Source organism: Malania oleifera, chromosome 12 (assembly GCF_029873635.1).
Source record: "Malania oleifera isolate guangnan ecotype guangnan chromosome 12, ASM2987363v1, whole genome shotgun sequence".
NCBI lineage: Eukaryota > Viridiplantae > Streptophyta > Magnoliopsida > Santalales > Ximeniaceae > Malania > Malania oleifera.
In genome coordinates, this window is record NC_080428.1 from 42,154,671 (window position 1) to 42,169,147 (window position 14,477).

Sequence of the window (14,477 nt, forward strand, 5' to 3'; positions counted from 1 at the left end):
CATTGCAATATCTTAAGAAGTTCTTATTTGATTTTGGTTGCTAAAAATCTTTGCAAATCATTTTCAAAATATCTCTCGTGCTTATATTTGATAAATATATATATTTTGAGATATTTGCTTGAGTGCCAAAAGATCTTTGTTGCTATACTCTTGATTGAGATCATTATTTTAATACAAAGATCCAACAACTATTTTTTACAAACCATTGTTGAATATCTCTTGTGATCTACTTTGATCAAAACTTCTATTGAGATTTTTAGTGTATGCTTGTGATCTTTGCTAGTGCACTATCATTGAGAACATTATTTTGACACAAAGATCCTGTCACTTACACTCTCACGTACTCGTTGTAATATTTGCACAAATCTTTGAGAGTAGACACTAAGACTACATTGAATTTATCATATCTTATCATTTGGTAATGCATGTGATTGATAATATTGGTATATATTGGCTTATGTAAGAAGCATTTCTTTGAACACAAGAAACTGCATTTCAAATATGTTGTATTCCAGGCACAGGCCTAAAAAGAGAGAATAGCCCTGGTAAATAGTCCCGGACTGGCTTAAACCCAGTTAGGAAAGTTAGATGCACCATCTTGGTAAGGTGTGTTGGTTGAGGTCAACCCCTTGAATTGACCTGAATGTAACCGATGTCGCTCCACCCGTTAAGTGAGCCCTTAGTGAAATCCTCGGGTTTGCGAGTTAGAGGCGAGGACATAGGCACAGTTGGCCGAACCCCGATAACATTTCGTGCATGTTCTTTACATTTCAGTAATTTACATTTCTGCACGTGTATGTTATAGTTTGAATGAAGCGCATGATTTAATTTACATTTCTTATATTTATCTGCGCATTTGGGATTGTATAGAAAGATCCTAAGTTACCAAATCATATTAACTTCTGACTTAACTTAGGAGAAAAGTTTGAAATTTCAATTCACCCCCCCCCCCCCTTCTTGGGAATACACCAATTCCAACAGGGCCTATTATTGTTAAGGCAAAAAACACTCACCTTTCTTAAGGTTTGACAAAAATATAGAGACATCCCCTAAGGTTGTGTATGATTATCCATCTAATTGTTTCCTTTGTTGTTGAACATTCTATGGTTGTAGCTCTCGTTAGCTTGTTCCCCGGTTTTGAAATTCCCCTTGAATCTAGTCTTGTCATCTACCACCAAATTTTCCTTTCCTTCAACTTTAATATTTTAAATTATTGTATTTCTATTAGATTCATCTATCCTTAGGTAGAGGATAAATCATTCCATATTCATGTCCTTCTTCTTGTGCATTAGTATACCCTTAGTCTCATTCCGAGGATGGTGACAATTTATCAAATAGGAAGGCTATCTAGAACATATCGTTTACTTCTATTCCCTCTACCAGCATGTTAGGTAGCAACTTTTGAAAGTCTCAATTTTGGAGATCTATTGTCTTTTCACCAGCCATCTTGTAAAGTAAAAATTTGTTGCAAGAAAATTTTTTAGTTCCAACATCTTCAATAACGTAGTTCTTAGTGAAAATTTTCCAAATTTTCTTGGCAATGTCGTACTTACAGTAGATATCGTAGAACTCATTTACAAAGTATTAAGAATATAATTCTTACAGTTCTCCTTATGTTCCTCCTACTTTAGTATGAAATTATTTTTTTTTTTCCTTGTGGTTTTGGCCGAAGAGTTTTTATAGGCTACATGAGGGGGTGACCTCCAGCTTAGTACATGGCTTAATCGAAAAAAAAAAAAAAAAATCATTCAAATGCCAGTCATAAAGGACTATTATAGCATGCATTTATTGTAATAAAAAAATGTAGAACTAATACTTAATTAAACAAAGAAATTATTGTTATTACTTTATTTTTATGCATTGAAATCCAAATAGTTTGGAAAATGTTTTGAAGAAAGGTACAATTTGAACCACCCACAAGATACCAACAACACGAAATGCCAAACCACCCTCTCAAAATAAAGCCCTTAAATTGAAGTTTAGCCACCCAACTAAGAGCCCAATCCGGTCTAGAACACTACCATTGTGATGAACTCAGTAACATCTTATTCAAGGCATTACATTTTCTCAAACCCAGATGTCTCCTAACCCTTTAGCATTCAAAGCCAACATGAAATACCTTTGCCCAAATGAGGTTTTGCCATTATCACGAAGGGTTTTAGCCAACCCAATGTAACATGCCATATACATTGCCACATTTACCGACAGGCAAAACCATGAGAGCCCACCAATAAAACTTAGGAAACAAACAAACCCAATGCCAATCATACCCGTTATATACAATTACATTGCATTTGAGAATATGAATTTCAAACTCTAAATTTACATTTGAGTAGATTCGAATAAAATTTAATATAATTTTATAATATATATATATATATATATTTAAAATCTAAACATCTATATTCAAAATCTCTCTCAAGCATAAAATCAAAGTAGCGTTGTTATTTCTCTTGAGTTCAATGTCTAGAACTTATCACTGAACAATATACATAAGGAGAAATGTCCCAAACATCCCTATGTGGAACAACATATACAGAACATGTCAATGAGAGATTCAACATAAATTTGACATTCTTTGAACTTTGTAAAGAATAAAATATATTTTTTTTCATATTAAACATTATTAAAATAAAAATGGTTCTTCTATAATTAATTTTTAAAAGAATAAATATTAATATATGAAATTAAAATTTTATTCATTGATTTAAAAAAAAATTTGCAAATTTGCTTTGTGTTCAATAACCAAATATGAAAAATAAATTAATGTCTATTCTTCTTTTCCCTAGTTCTTTTTCAAAACAAAGCCTAAAGGTGAGTTTAACCTTCTTTTTTTTTCTTTTTTTTTTTTCAACTCAACTTTAAGAAAAAATTGAGCTTAGTAAAACAACTTTTGCAACTTTGAAAAGTTAACTTTTGACTTTTTCAAGATCTTTTAAAAGTTATAGATTTTAAACTTTTAAAAGCTAAAACTTTATTATTTCTCCAACAAATTATTCATTTTTATTATTAACCTTTTTTTTTTTTCAAATATTTTTAACTACCTTACAACTTTTCTACCAAATACTTAAAGTCAAATTTTTATTTTCTATTAACTTTTTCATAGAGAGATCAAATATTTTTAAAATAATACCAAAAAACTCATTTTCATCAGCTCTTTTGTCAAACATCCTTTTAAAAAGTCGAGACCAAGCCAAGCCTATATAAACTCTGAATTACAAATGGAAAAAAATACTGTCACAAGGAGAAATTTCTGGGAATGTGTTCATGTTTGATAATAAGCAACCATCTAATTGTGGGTTTGGCGGCACGATGGATACACCCTAATTTTGACTGAACATACTAATCACAAAGCTTCCCTCAAAACAAGTGTGAGAGTACATATGCCTACAAAAGAACTTGTTTTAATCATTCTGAGCACAGCAGATGGACATGGCATTGAACTAATTTGCATTGTAGTCCATAAGTACATGACCTCAGAGGCAAAACCAGGAGAGAGAGAGAGAGAGAGAGAGAGAGAGAGAGAGAGAGAGAGAGAGAGAGAGAGAGAGAGAGATTATAATGGATAATGGCACAAAATTCATAAGAGAACAAAAGCAAGTTCAGCGCTAAAGCTGTGATCCAAAAAAATTTAATTTGTTCAAACTACCTAAATCCTTTACAGAATTTCAATATTACGCTACACGGACCGATGGCTTCATTCCCTATTCCACCCTGCTGAGTGTCAACCCGTAAAACTCCAACCACACTCAGGTCAGAAAATCTTTTAACGTGTGATGTTGGAACAAGAGATAATCCTTACAGCATGCACATAAAGGATAATCCTTACAGGAAGCACTTCTGCCGTCTCTGAACCTAAATTTGACAATATGGAAAATAATAAGCTTGAGAGAATGGAAGCCACAAAAACCAATCATGGAGCTTGTACAGGGAAAACATTTAAAAAAAAAAAAAAAGACGGGGTTGGGGAAAGAGAAAGTACAACTGCAACATCCACGACATAAATTTTAAAATTTCAGCCAATTAATTGTCGCAAGTTCAAAATTGACTCATTTATACTATAGCGAACTGCACAGGCATTTCCTCTTCAAGAGAACGTTAGCATGCACATCAAACAAATGCAAAATCATTTTTCTGTTCACACTAAAAGATGGATGAGCAAAAAAGTAAACTGCTCAGGTAAAACACAACTAAAAATCAGAGTGACAAGGGCCTAGAGTAAGGCTCATGGTTTGAAGGCTGTTTGTCTACGCCCTTGTTGACATTGGTTCCAAAGGGTAGGCAGGGGCTCACATAGGATAAGCCAGACTCATTAACCCTTCAGCTGAAAAAACAGTTGGTCACAAAATCTAGAAAGAGGTTTGAGAGAAAAATGGGCACATAATGGAATGGTATACAGAATCACTAAAATTTTGGATTTCGTTCAATATTAGTGAGCATGGTTATTAAAATCGCAATCTAGATTGTAGAATCGTATGATTCTATGGTCCAGATTCACCCAAATGATCCAAGTCACTACAAAAATCAGAATCAAGTAGAATAATGGTAGAATCATAAAAGGGTCAGTAGAATCATAGAATCAGATTGTAGAATTGTACGGATCCTACTTTGTTACCTGGATTAGGTTTTTCTTTCCCCCTTTTTTGGGCTTCAATAATATGGCCTAATACATGTTTTTCTTTGCCCAAAGGCCCCAAAAGGTCTATGTTTGGTCCATAGTCTTCAAAAACTGGGGCAAAATTGCTCCCAGCATCCCATCGATGAATAAAATCTGCACCTGACTTCCCTGGAGTTCAACACCTCAGTCCTATACTCCCCATTGAAGTCTAGCAGCCCAGCACCTAAACTTCTCTCCTGTTCGACAACCAGCGAGCCCTCCATCTGGTGACTGGTGCTGAATCAGCAGCAGCCAACAGTCTTCCTGTTTGATCAGCAGTTCTTTGGTGTTCAACAACCAGAGTTCTTGGTGTTCGACAAGAACTCAGTCCTTTATCCTCTTCCTTCTTTGGTGTTCGACAAGAACACCTCAGTCCTCTTCAATACAGTTTCTTGTTGTTTGATCAGCAGCAGCCAAGAAAAGAGCCAAAGCAGCAGGCCCAGCAGAGCTGCAGAGGTATGCTTCGAACCAGATCTACTTCTTGAAAGACTCAACAGTGGGCACTGTTTTCTAATACTTGTTTACCTTATTTTCTTGCTCTTCTTTTTCTTCTTTTGTTACTAATCAAGTTTTTAGTCATAAGACTTGTTTATAAAGTTCCACATATATAATTTTTTAATATTTATTTTATATTGAAACTAGAATCTCACGGTAATCAATCCAATTCTATGATTCAATCCTCGAGACCCCTCCAACGATCCCACTTAGAATCCCAATTCTAACAACCTTGTTAGTGAGTTCAGCATAAGATCACAGGACAAATAAAACATTATTGAAAAAAACCAGCCATCTCAACATAACGTCCATGTGACACTCAAGAACCTTGAAAAAACTCCAATTTTGCTTGATTGTCTTCTAGGCCAAATCTCATGTCCAATCACTTTCTAAAAGTAGATTAAAAAAATATTTTATGAAAGTAAGATTACCCTCATAAATGTATCAGCTATCACAAACATAACAGCAGTTCTGCAACACATTAATAACATACAAAAATGCCTATAAAGGAATGTTCCTCAAGTAGCATGAGCCTTGAATATTAGAAATGCACCTCATACTATTAAAAGTCCTTCATAGTTCATATAGCAAACATGACATGCAAAACTACAACTTGCTAAAGCTTCAGCATGTTAACATGACAAGTTGCACAACTGACAATAACATGCGCACTGCATATATACTTTGCGAAATAAAATTTTGGGGCAACTATATAGCCACTTTTATAGTTCACATAAAATGCTACCAACATTGTTAGTGCCAAGCAAGCAACACAATCAAAAGTAAAAGGGGCTGATTGGTAAGCCAAGAAACTCATTTGCTGAATGGGAACATAATTCATTTAATGGTTGTCAACCTTCTTTTTCATTTCCAAATAGTTAATTATTATATGTCATAATTGTCATCAACCTTCCGTCACAGTTCAACCCAGTGGTCAAACCACCAGACCATAAACCAGTGCAGCAATGCATTTTCGAGGTTGATGAACACCAAGTTATCATAACATTCCTTAATTATGTGAAGATTTGAAATCGACATCAATTGACGTTTTGACACAGTATGAAACAAACTGTATCGTACAGACAGGAAAAAAGAAAAAGTTGAAGTACATGAATTTTCACCAGGGGTGAATTATTTAAAAAAAAACAAATTGTAGTACATGAATTTTCACTTGGGGTGAATTATTGTGTCCATCTATGTGTGTGTGTGTGTGTGTGTGTGCATATATATATATATATATATATATATATATATATATATATGTTGTTAACATATTACAATGTATACATGTATGGATGGAACAATCAATAGATGGATGGATGTGTACCTCATAGTACATTTACAAGTCATAGAACAAAAACTTTTTGGCATAATAAAAGACTATTTTAATTCTAAGTTATTTCTCTAATCAAATCAAGAAGTTTAAAAAGGGGGGGCGGGGGCAGCCGGTGCACAAAGCTCCTGCATATGGTCCAGGGAAGGGGCCGGACCACGATGGCTCATAGAAGAACAAGTGAAAATTAAGTCATCACTTCTCTTTTTCTCTTCTTTATTTATTAATTAATTTATTTATTTATTTTTTATAAGCTGCTTAGATAGGTAATTTTTCTCCTTTTTCAGAGAAACACTGAGGGGCAGGCCTGAGGCATCATCTGCCAACATCATCATCATCATCATCTTCATATATATACATACATACATACATACATATATATATATATATGTATATGTATATATATATATATGTATATGTATATATATATATATGTATGTATATGTATGTATGTATGTGTGTGTATATGTATGTATGTATGTGTGTGTATTTATTTATAGAAACTGCATCATCAAATGTGACCTTCAATCCATGAATAATCGTTTTGCCAAACTTAGAATCCTTAAGAGCATTATAGAGAAGTTGAGAAGCCGGCTCTTGGTTCCCTTCCCCATATGATTAAGTAACTCTAGTCTCTATGCCTGTTCCCCTATGGCTATGAGTGCTCTAGCAACGCTTCATCATTTTCCTAATATTCAATTGAACTCAACAAAGCCTCAATCTTAACTAGGGTCTATATAATGCTATAATCACTTCACAGGACATGGAATTGTTTACAGGCCAAGAAATATACTACCTGCTTCAACTTCTACATCTGCCCTTTCTTCGTGGTTTTCCAAGGCAAATTATCAATAATTTCACATCACTCCTAAAAAAGGAACAAACCTATTTGGTCCACATGGTGTAAGCTAAACAAGAACATCCTCAGTAGTCATGGAAAATCACACCATTAATAACATAGACCTAGTTCAGTATAGATCCATCATGTTCCAAGTTTTATAAAACCTCATAGGAAGGGGTTCACCAAATAAATCTTGCTCATTTGCCCCAATGAAACCATTAGGATACAAATTTGAGTTTCACCATATATGTTGATTGCTGCAATGATGCAACACCCCAAAAGTTTGAATGTATGTAAATTAAAGATACCAGCAAATATGATAATTGATATTTTTGCTAAAATATTAACCATTTTTATACTCTCATGCTCACATGTAATGCTTTCAGTTTTTCTCTGAAAGGCTATTCAGTTTTGTTTCACAGTGAAAGCTAGACCAAATATGAAAAAATGGTGAAACTTCTTTAGCTGAAGTGCAGAAAGTGATATGGTTGAAGCTACATGAACAATTTAGGTAGTGTCGCACATTTTGATAATACAACACATTATGAGTTGATCTTATAACCACTAGACAAAAGAACTTACCCACATCTGCCTGAAGCCAAGTAGTCTGACAGATGGAGAATTGGCCACAATTTTTGAGGAGGACCCAGCACATCAAGTTTGTCATCTCTAGTATAAGGTCAGGCATATGACCACTGGATTGAGCCAACATAGTCTGCAGACTAAGATTTAAACTAATTAACATTCTATAGCTTGGCTTCTGTCTGCAATTGATCAATTTTAAATTCATACCGATATCCACTCCTTGCTATGTTAAACTCGATTAATTTTTCTCACTCATTTATCAACCCGAAACAATTATCCTTGTTCTGTCACATCACACATTTATCATCTCACACCTTCTAATCATCTTGGAGATTTAACTTATGTGCCGCCGCCACCTCCAATGGAAGGATTGGAGGGAATTAGTATTTTTGAAGATGATGGTACAGTTAGAAAGAACATGGGTAGTGAAGGAATAATGTTCATCCCACTTGCAAGGACATCTGGGGGAAGGATCTTCAAGCTCACTTTTTTGTTGGATAAATTGGGTGTTCAATTGTGTTGTTGAGAAAAAAAAGCTAAGCTTGATGGTGGTCAATCCAAGGTGAAGAAGGGTCAGAGGAAACTAGCAAACTTTGGGTAAATTACGATGGGAAGGGCTCAATGAGGGCTTTTTTTGGTTAATTTAGTTTTTTTAATCATATATTTATTTTTTTTTATTTTTTTTTTTGCCTTTTTGAGGATTTTGTATCCTTGCCTATAGATTGTATGTTAATATATCTTCTTTTTTATCCAAAAAAAAAAAAAATTACCATCTCAAACCAAAACAAACAAGATCTCTTGCCAGTAAATATTTAGTGAGAGAGTAGAACTGACTCATTAAAAAAAATTCAGGTAAGACATTTAAAACGGACCAATTTCATCTTCAAGAGTCATTCTAAATCACAAGATATATCCATATTGGACGTATTTTAAATTCCTAATCCTCCAAAAAAATTCATGGGTACATGTGCATCCTAAATCACTAGGGCCATGGAATTATTTTACTCATCTCCTCTTCAGAGGGAATTTTCTTGACCTTTATCAATGTAATCTCTGAGAAAAAAAAAATTTATTAAATTGCAAGCTTGCACTTCCCACATTATTTTGTATCTTATATTTAAGAGCTTTAAACGCTTGGTCTTGTCCTCCCTTCTTGAATCTAATAGCAGAGTGGGAGGGGAATGAGGGAAAATTTTACTTCTTCCCATGATCTTTTAGGGTATTTATAACATGATTTTGCACTAGAAAAGGAGAATCAAAGCTCATAAATATCAGAAAAAATTAGGGAAGTAGAATTTGAGTAACTTTACTTTACCTCCTTCAAAAATTGCACTAGGCCTACAATTTCTTTTTCTCTTGGTATTTAATGCGTTTGCTCTGCTTCACCCCCTGGCTCAACTTAAATAAAACCATAACATTTTCAAGATGATAACTAACCCTAACAGCCAAGGAGTCTTTCAATGAATTTCTGCAATAATAACTGTGCACTAATGGAAAAAAGGAAATACCAGAACTTTCATGGTTACTAGATGGCTATGAAGCTTTACGAAAGTCGTCTAAAATGTTAAATGAGTATTTAAGCACACTTTCTAGCAAAAATCCCCGCCCGGGGGGGGGGGGGGGGGGGGGGGAAGGCAAAATCATAAAGTGATGCAAAAAATTTATGAATTTTTCAGCTGCCTTCCAACTGAATTAAATTCCAAGAAGTTTACCCTTTTAATCTATTGATCTCAAAAGACATGAAGAAAATAACACAAACAGCCAAAAATGTTCACTGTCCAATGCACATGTTAGATCAAACCATATGATACCAAATGTCACGGTCCGCCTTTTTCACACCGTTGTGAAGGGCCGTGCGGCGCTAACTAAAGCACTCTTGCTTAACTAGCCAGCCTTTTGTTTACCAACATTCATCCACGAAGCACTTTCATTAACATTCAATCAGATAGCAGCGGAAATAATAATCAATTCATGAAAGCCGTGGCAACCAAGCAGTAAATATTGAAGCAAACGTAATTCATTAACAAATCCTCCGTTGACATGTTGTACTTAGCGAGGGGAGGGTGAGTGTTCATCAATCATTGTAAAACTCACTAGCAATTGTCAACGTGCAGCTAACCACGACTGAGCCCACAGTAAATGTTGAACACATATTAAATGCCCACACAATGCATTGCACAAATATGCATGTTTCTAAAGCATGTGACCAAAAACCTATAATCAAGCACATGCATTGTCAGATGGACAAAAAGGAAGTGAGGAATTGGTTGCTTACACCCCCAATAGCTCCATTATATATTTATTCAAACATTTATTGACTGTTATGATGTTTCGATGCAGGTTGAAGTTCCCACATTGAACAAACTGTTTAGGTAAGAAAAAAGGGTACAGGATGATGGAAGCCATGCATTTTGACTTTCAACACTTGCATGTACCAAGATTTGGTGGTTCATCAAAATTTGGGAAAAGGGGAAAAACACATCACAAAAAAAAAAAAAAAAAGATCCTTTTTCCTAGTTCCAACAAACATTACTTAAGACCATGTGAAAGAAGTCGACAATCTGGGTTGCAGCCCAAATCAAGACCAAACCACAGCAAATGGTTTATCCAATTATGATGAGAAGCAGCAAATAAGTAACTATGTTGACTCGGCTGCAGAACTGGACAGGAGAATCAATGCATTGAAGTTTGTCTTTTCACATAGAAGTAAATGAAGCTTTCTTCAGTTATAGTAAAAGTAGTATTATTAAGTATTTGAGTATGCAACAATGCAATAATTGCCCAAAAGAACGAAAATTTGATTTCTAAAACAATACTTCAAGACTGCATTTAACAGGTCAATAATGAGAATGTGAACCTATGGTCAGGCCACTTCCCTTCAACCCATAAGGCCACGTGCAAAATAGGTATGAGGTTTCATTCAGTTTAGAAAGCATGGGCATACCACAAACGCAGATTAAGATCCAGAGTTGGTAATCATATTTATGATAATGACGACGATAACAATGACAAAAATGAATAAAGATGCTCTAAAGCATTCAACACAGTTCTATAATCAACATTTGATAAAATTTCCGCTCCATTCTTTACCCAGTGTTCCTTCGCTATTTCCTCTTCGAGTCTTCAAAACATTGGAACCTACGCACATATCCTACATCAGCAACATCAAGAAAATGGAATCCAGGCTGAGAATGATTTCCTAGGTGAGAAGTTTTAACCCAGTAACAGAAGTGGAAATGTATAGGTTTGTCGAGAAAGATGCAAAACCAGCACCAATCACCGAGTGTCAAAATAAGTCAATCACCTATTAATGACCAAGTTTGAAATTTGAAGAAACTATTTCCAATGTCTCTCACCAATTGCACATTTGCATTACGGGCATCAATATGTCTATCTTCAACAATCATTTGCCTCCAAATATAGTATATTTTACATCTATTGGCTTCTACATCACTAAACTCTGATTCAGTTCATAGCAAACATAGATTGCATAACAGAGAACTGAACCATAAACATAAAGTTCGTTTTTCTTAAGGTTGATGCGCACAAACACAAACGAGACAGACCCAAAACACAATGCGCACCTAACTAAAACAATGCAGCAGCAGATTGGCAAAAAGAATGCCATCTGAACAAATTTCAAACATATTCCTAAAAAGAAAAAAGAAAAAAAAAATAAAGGGTAAAGAAGCACATCATAACATTTTGAATAACAATACGAGTTAAAACTCGAGAAGGGTCAGCATCAGAAACAGAAGAAAACCCAAAAAAGAGAGGCAAACAAACACATCCACAAACAAATAACAGTGACCAGAGTTGAGCTGCTATTTCGACAAATAAACCCCGGGAAAACCCTAGTGTCACCTTTTCAGCAGAAACCATCTTTGGGAAATCTTGACAGAGGCGTGAGGACCAGCAGGAAGAATGGAGGAGACAAGGCCACGGCCAGCGCAAGCTGGAGATGGACTTACAGGGGACATCTTAAACCCTAACATCTTCCCTCTCCCCAAAGAGAGAGAGAGAGAGAGTGTGGGCGTGCGTTTGGGAGAGAGAGAGACAACTCAGACAAGGTATTGGGTTGGGGAGAGATTTTTGACCGTCTTTAATTTGATTGGGAGGGGGGGGGGGTGGGTGTTGTCTTTTAAGTCATAGATGTTGCTTTCTGGGCATCCTAGGTACATTTGAAAATGAAGCAGTCCCCGCCCTTTTGTCATTGTTAAACAAAACAAAAAACATCAAAAATTTATCAATGAAAGATGATAGCACTATAGCAGGCACTCTAAAGTGGCCATGTTCTGTGCTCCCCATCTGTTGGTTTCAGGCCTTTCGGATCGGCCGCCTGCGTCGGCGTGGCCCCCCCTCCTGCTTTGTCCAATCAATCCTCCAAAACATGCATACGCCGCCTTTGCCAGATCAGACGGCCCCACCCCCCTTACCCGAATCCAAGTTTTTCTATTAAAAATTTATCCAAAAGAGACTCCTTCTCCATCTCGTGGGGCCCGTCCTCACTTCCTTATTTTTTAAGAAATTGTTGCCCATCGCCAACTTGTTGGGTCACAAATTGATAAAACAGGCAGCAGAATGAGGATCTTTCATGAAATTCATGCGAGCCCTATTCACATAAATCAGTAATGGGTAGTATGACTCCACATTCCAAATGAGGATGATAAAGATTCCTTGATGGCATGGAAAAATATAGTTTGCAAGTATAGTTTGTAGTAGATTATATTTATGTGTTTTAGGTAAGTTAGGTATAGTTCTTATAGAAGATAATATAAAAGAAGGACGACTCAAATGGTATAGGCACTTGCAACGTAGGTCTTATAGTATACCTGTGAGGAAGAGTGACTTAGTTACTATGGGGGGCAATAAAAGGAGTAGGGGTAGACTTAAAATTGAATCTATCAAAAGAAATGATTCATGATCGCATAAATTGGTGAAAAATAATTCATATAACCGACCCCACTTAGTGGGACTAAGGTTTGGTTTTTCGTAACGATAACATAATTGTTAAAACATATTATATATTTGTGTGGTAGATTTTTATTTTAGCTATTTGAGCATGTTCTAAGGAAAAATAGTCCTTGAGCAACAATAGCGTACTACTACATTTCACTGGTATAATTCATTTATATGTTAATTGGGATATTGACATATAACTCCTTTCAATATACCTTTTGTGGTTTCAATACTTTTAGGATGTTTCAAATTGTCTCGTAGAGATATTCAAATGGTTAGGTACTAAGACTTCAATGTTAGGGATATCAACTTCTAACCTCGAGACAGGTGAAAAGAAATATAAGGTATGGTGTATGCTATCTTTTTTTGTAAAGTCCAACCACGAGCCCTCAAAACAAAAGATTGTTTCTTAGTGAGAATAATTTTTTCTTTTCTCATATTGAAAGAATGGCAGAAGTCTTTAAACTTATTGTAGATAGTCCATTCTCACCAAATATCTAAGTATTATTAAAGTGCCCTTAAACATATCTTCTACCTCATTTTCTCATCCCTACATATAGTCATTTTCCCACTCACTTTTTCCAAAAATTTGACCAAGTCAAAGCAAAAATTCTAAGCCACCAACAAAATGTGGTTTGAAAGTAGACTTAGAAAATTAGAGAATTTAAAAAAATCTTAGACAAACTTCCAAAACTATTTCCATTTTTCACTCACACCTCCCTTTTGTTCGGAAAAGGAGGTATGGAGGTAATAAAAAAATACACAATAGCCCAAAATTATCCTTATCCTTATTCAAACACTAAGATTTATATGGACAACTCTTTAGTATGAAAAGAAAAATTACACTGAAGTCCACTTCCAATCTTCTACTATATTAAAATAGTAAATTACAATAAGTTTTCCTTAAGTAAACCTCGATGCATGCATCAACTATAGTCATCAAGCATAACAATCTTTGGCATACAAAATAATATGAGTCATCACCAACAAAGTGGAATTGAATTAGAATAAGAAATGAAGAGATCTCTCCACAAAAATAGAAATTGTTGTCCTAACCATGAAATTGGGTCCAATTAGTCCAAATGACGATCAAATCATTCAAAATAGACATGGAAAAATGAATACAAATATGTTAATCCAAATCGAATCCGACCCGCTTTAACCACCTTATAATTGAACTGCTTGTTAAATGATTCGAATATGGTTTTAAACTTTATATTCGCTCCCTAAATGAGTTGGGTCGAGTTTATCTAGCGAATATCCACCAACCCGTTTAAAAAAAGTCTAATATTTTTTAAGAACTAAAATTTAAAACTTAAAACCCAATAACCCATAAAAGCCCAATGGCCCCAACCCACCCAGGTAGCGCCCTAGCAGTCAGCCTAGCCCACTTTCAGTTGCAATTTGATAATTTCAAATTCAATTCACTAAATTAGTAAATTCACTATTAGCGTTAGGCTGTTAGGGTTTCAAATTTCACTCTCTCAGCTTTAGGGAACTATGTTTCTCACTTTCTCATTTCTGGGTTTCACCTTCAATTCCACGACGCTCGTCGCCCGTCGGCCACTCGAGCCTCTCAGCGTTGTTGTCTCGTTGCAGGCCTGCAC

At 35.2% G+C, this 14,477-nt stretch overlaps 1 long non-coding RNA gene across 1 annotated transcript; it reads right to left on the reverse strand.

Annotated features, from left to right (window-relative positions):
• Positions 1–3,556: 3,556 nt before the first annotated feature.
• On the reverse strand, positions 3,557–12,090 carry LOC131145136 (uncharacterized). Its single transcript, XR_009133998.1, has 2 exons — positions 11,776–12,090; positions 3,557–3,855 (listed from the first exon to the last, which is right to left on the reverse strand). It is a non-coding gene; the product is annotated as an uncharacterized LOC131145136 (long non-coding RNA).
• Positions 12,091–14,477: the final 2,387 nt, after the last annotated feature.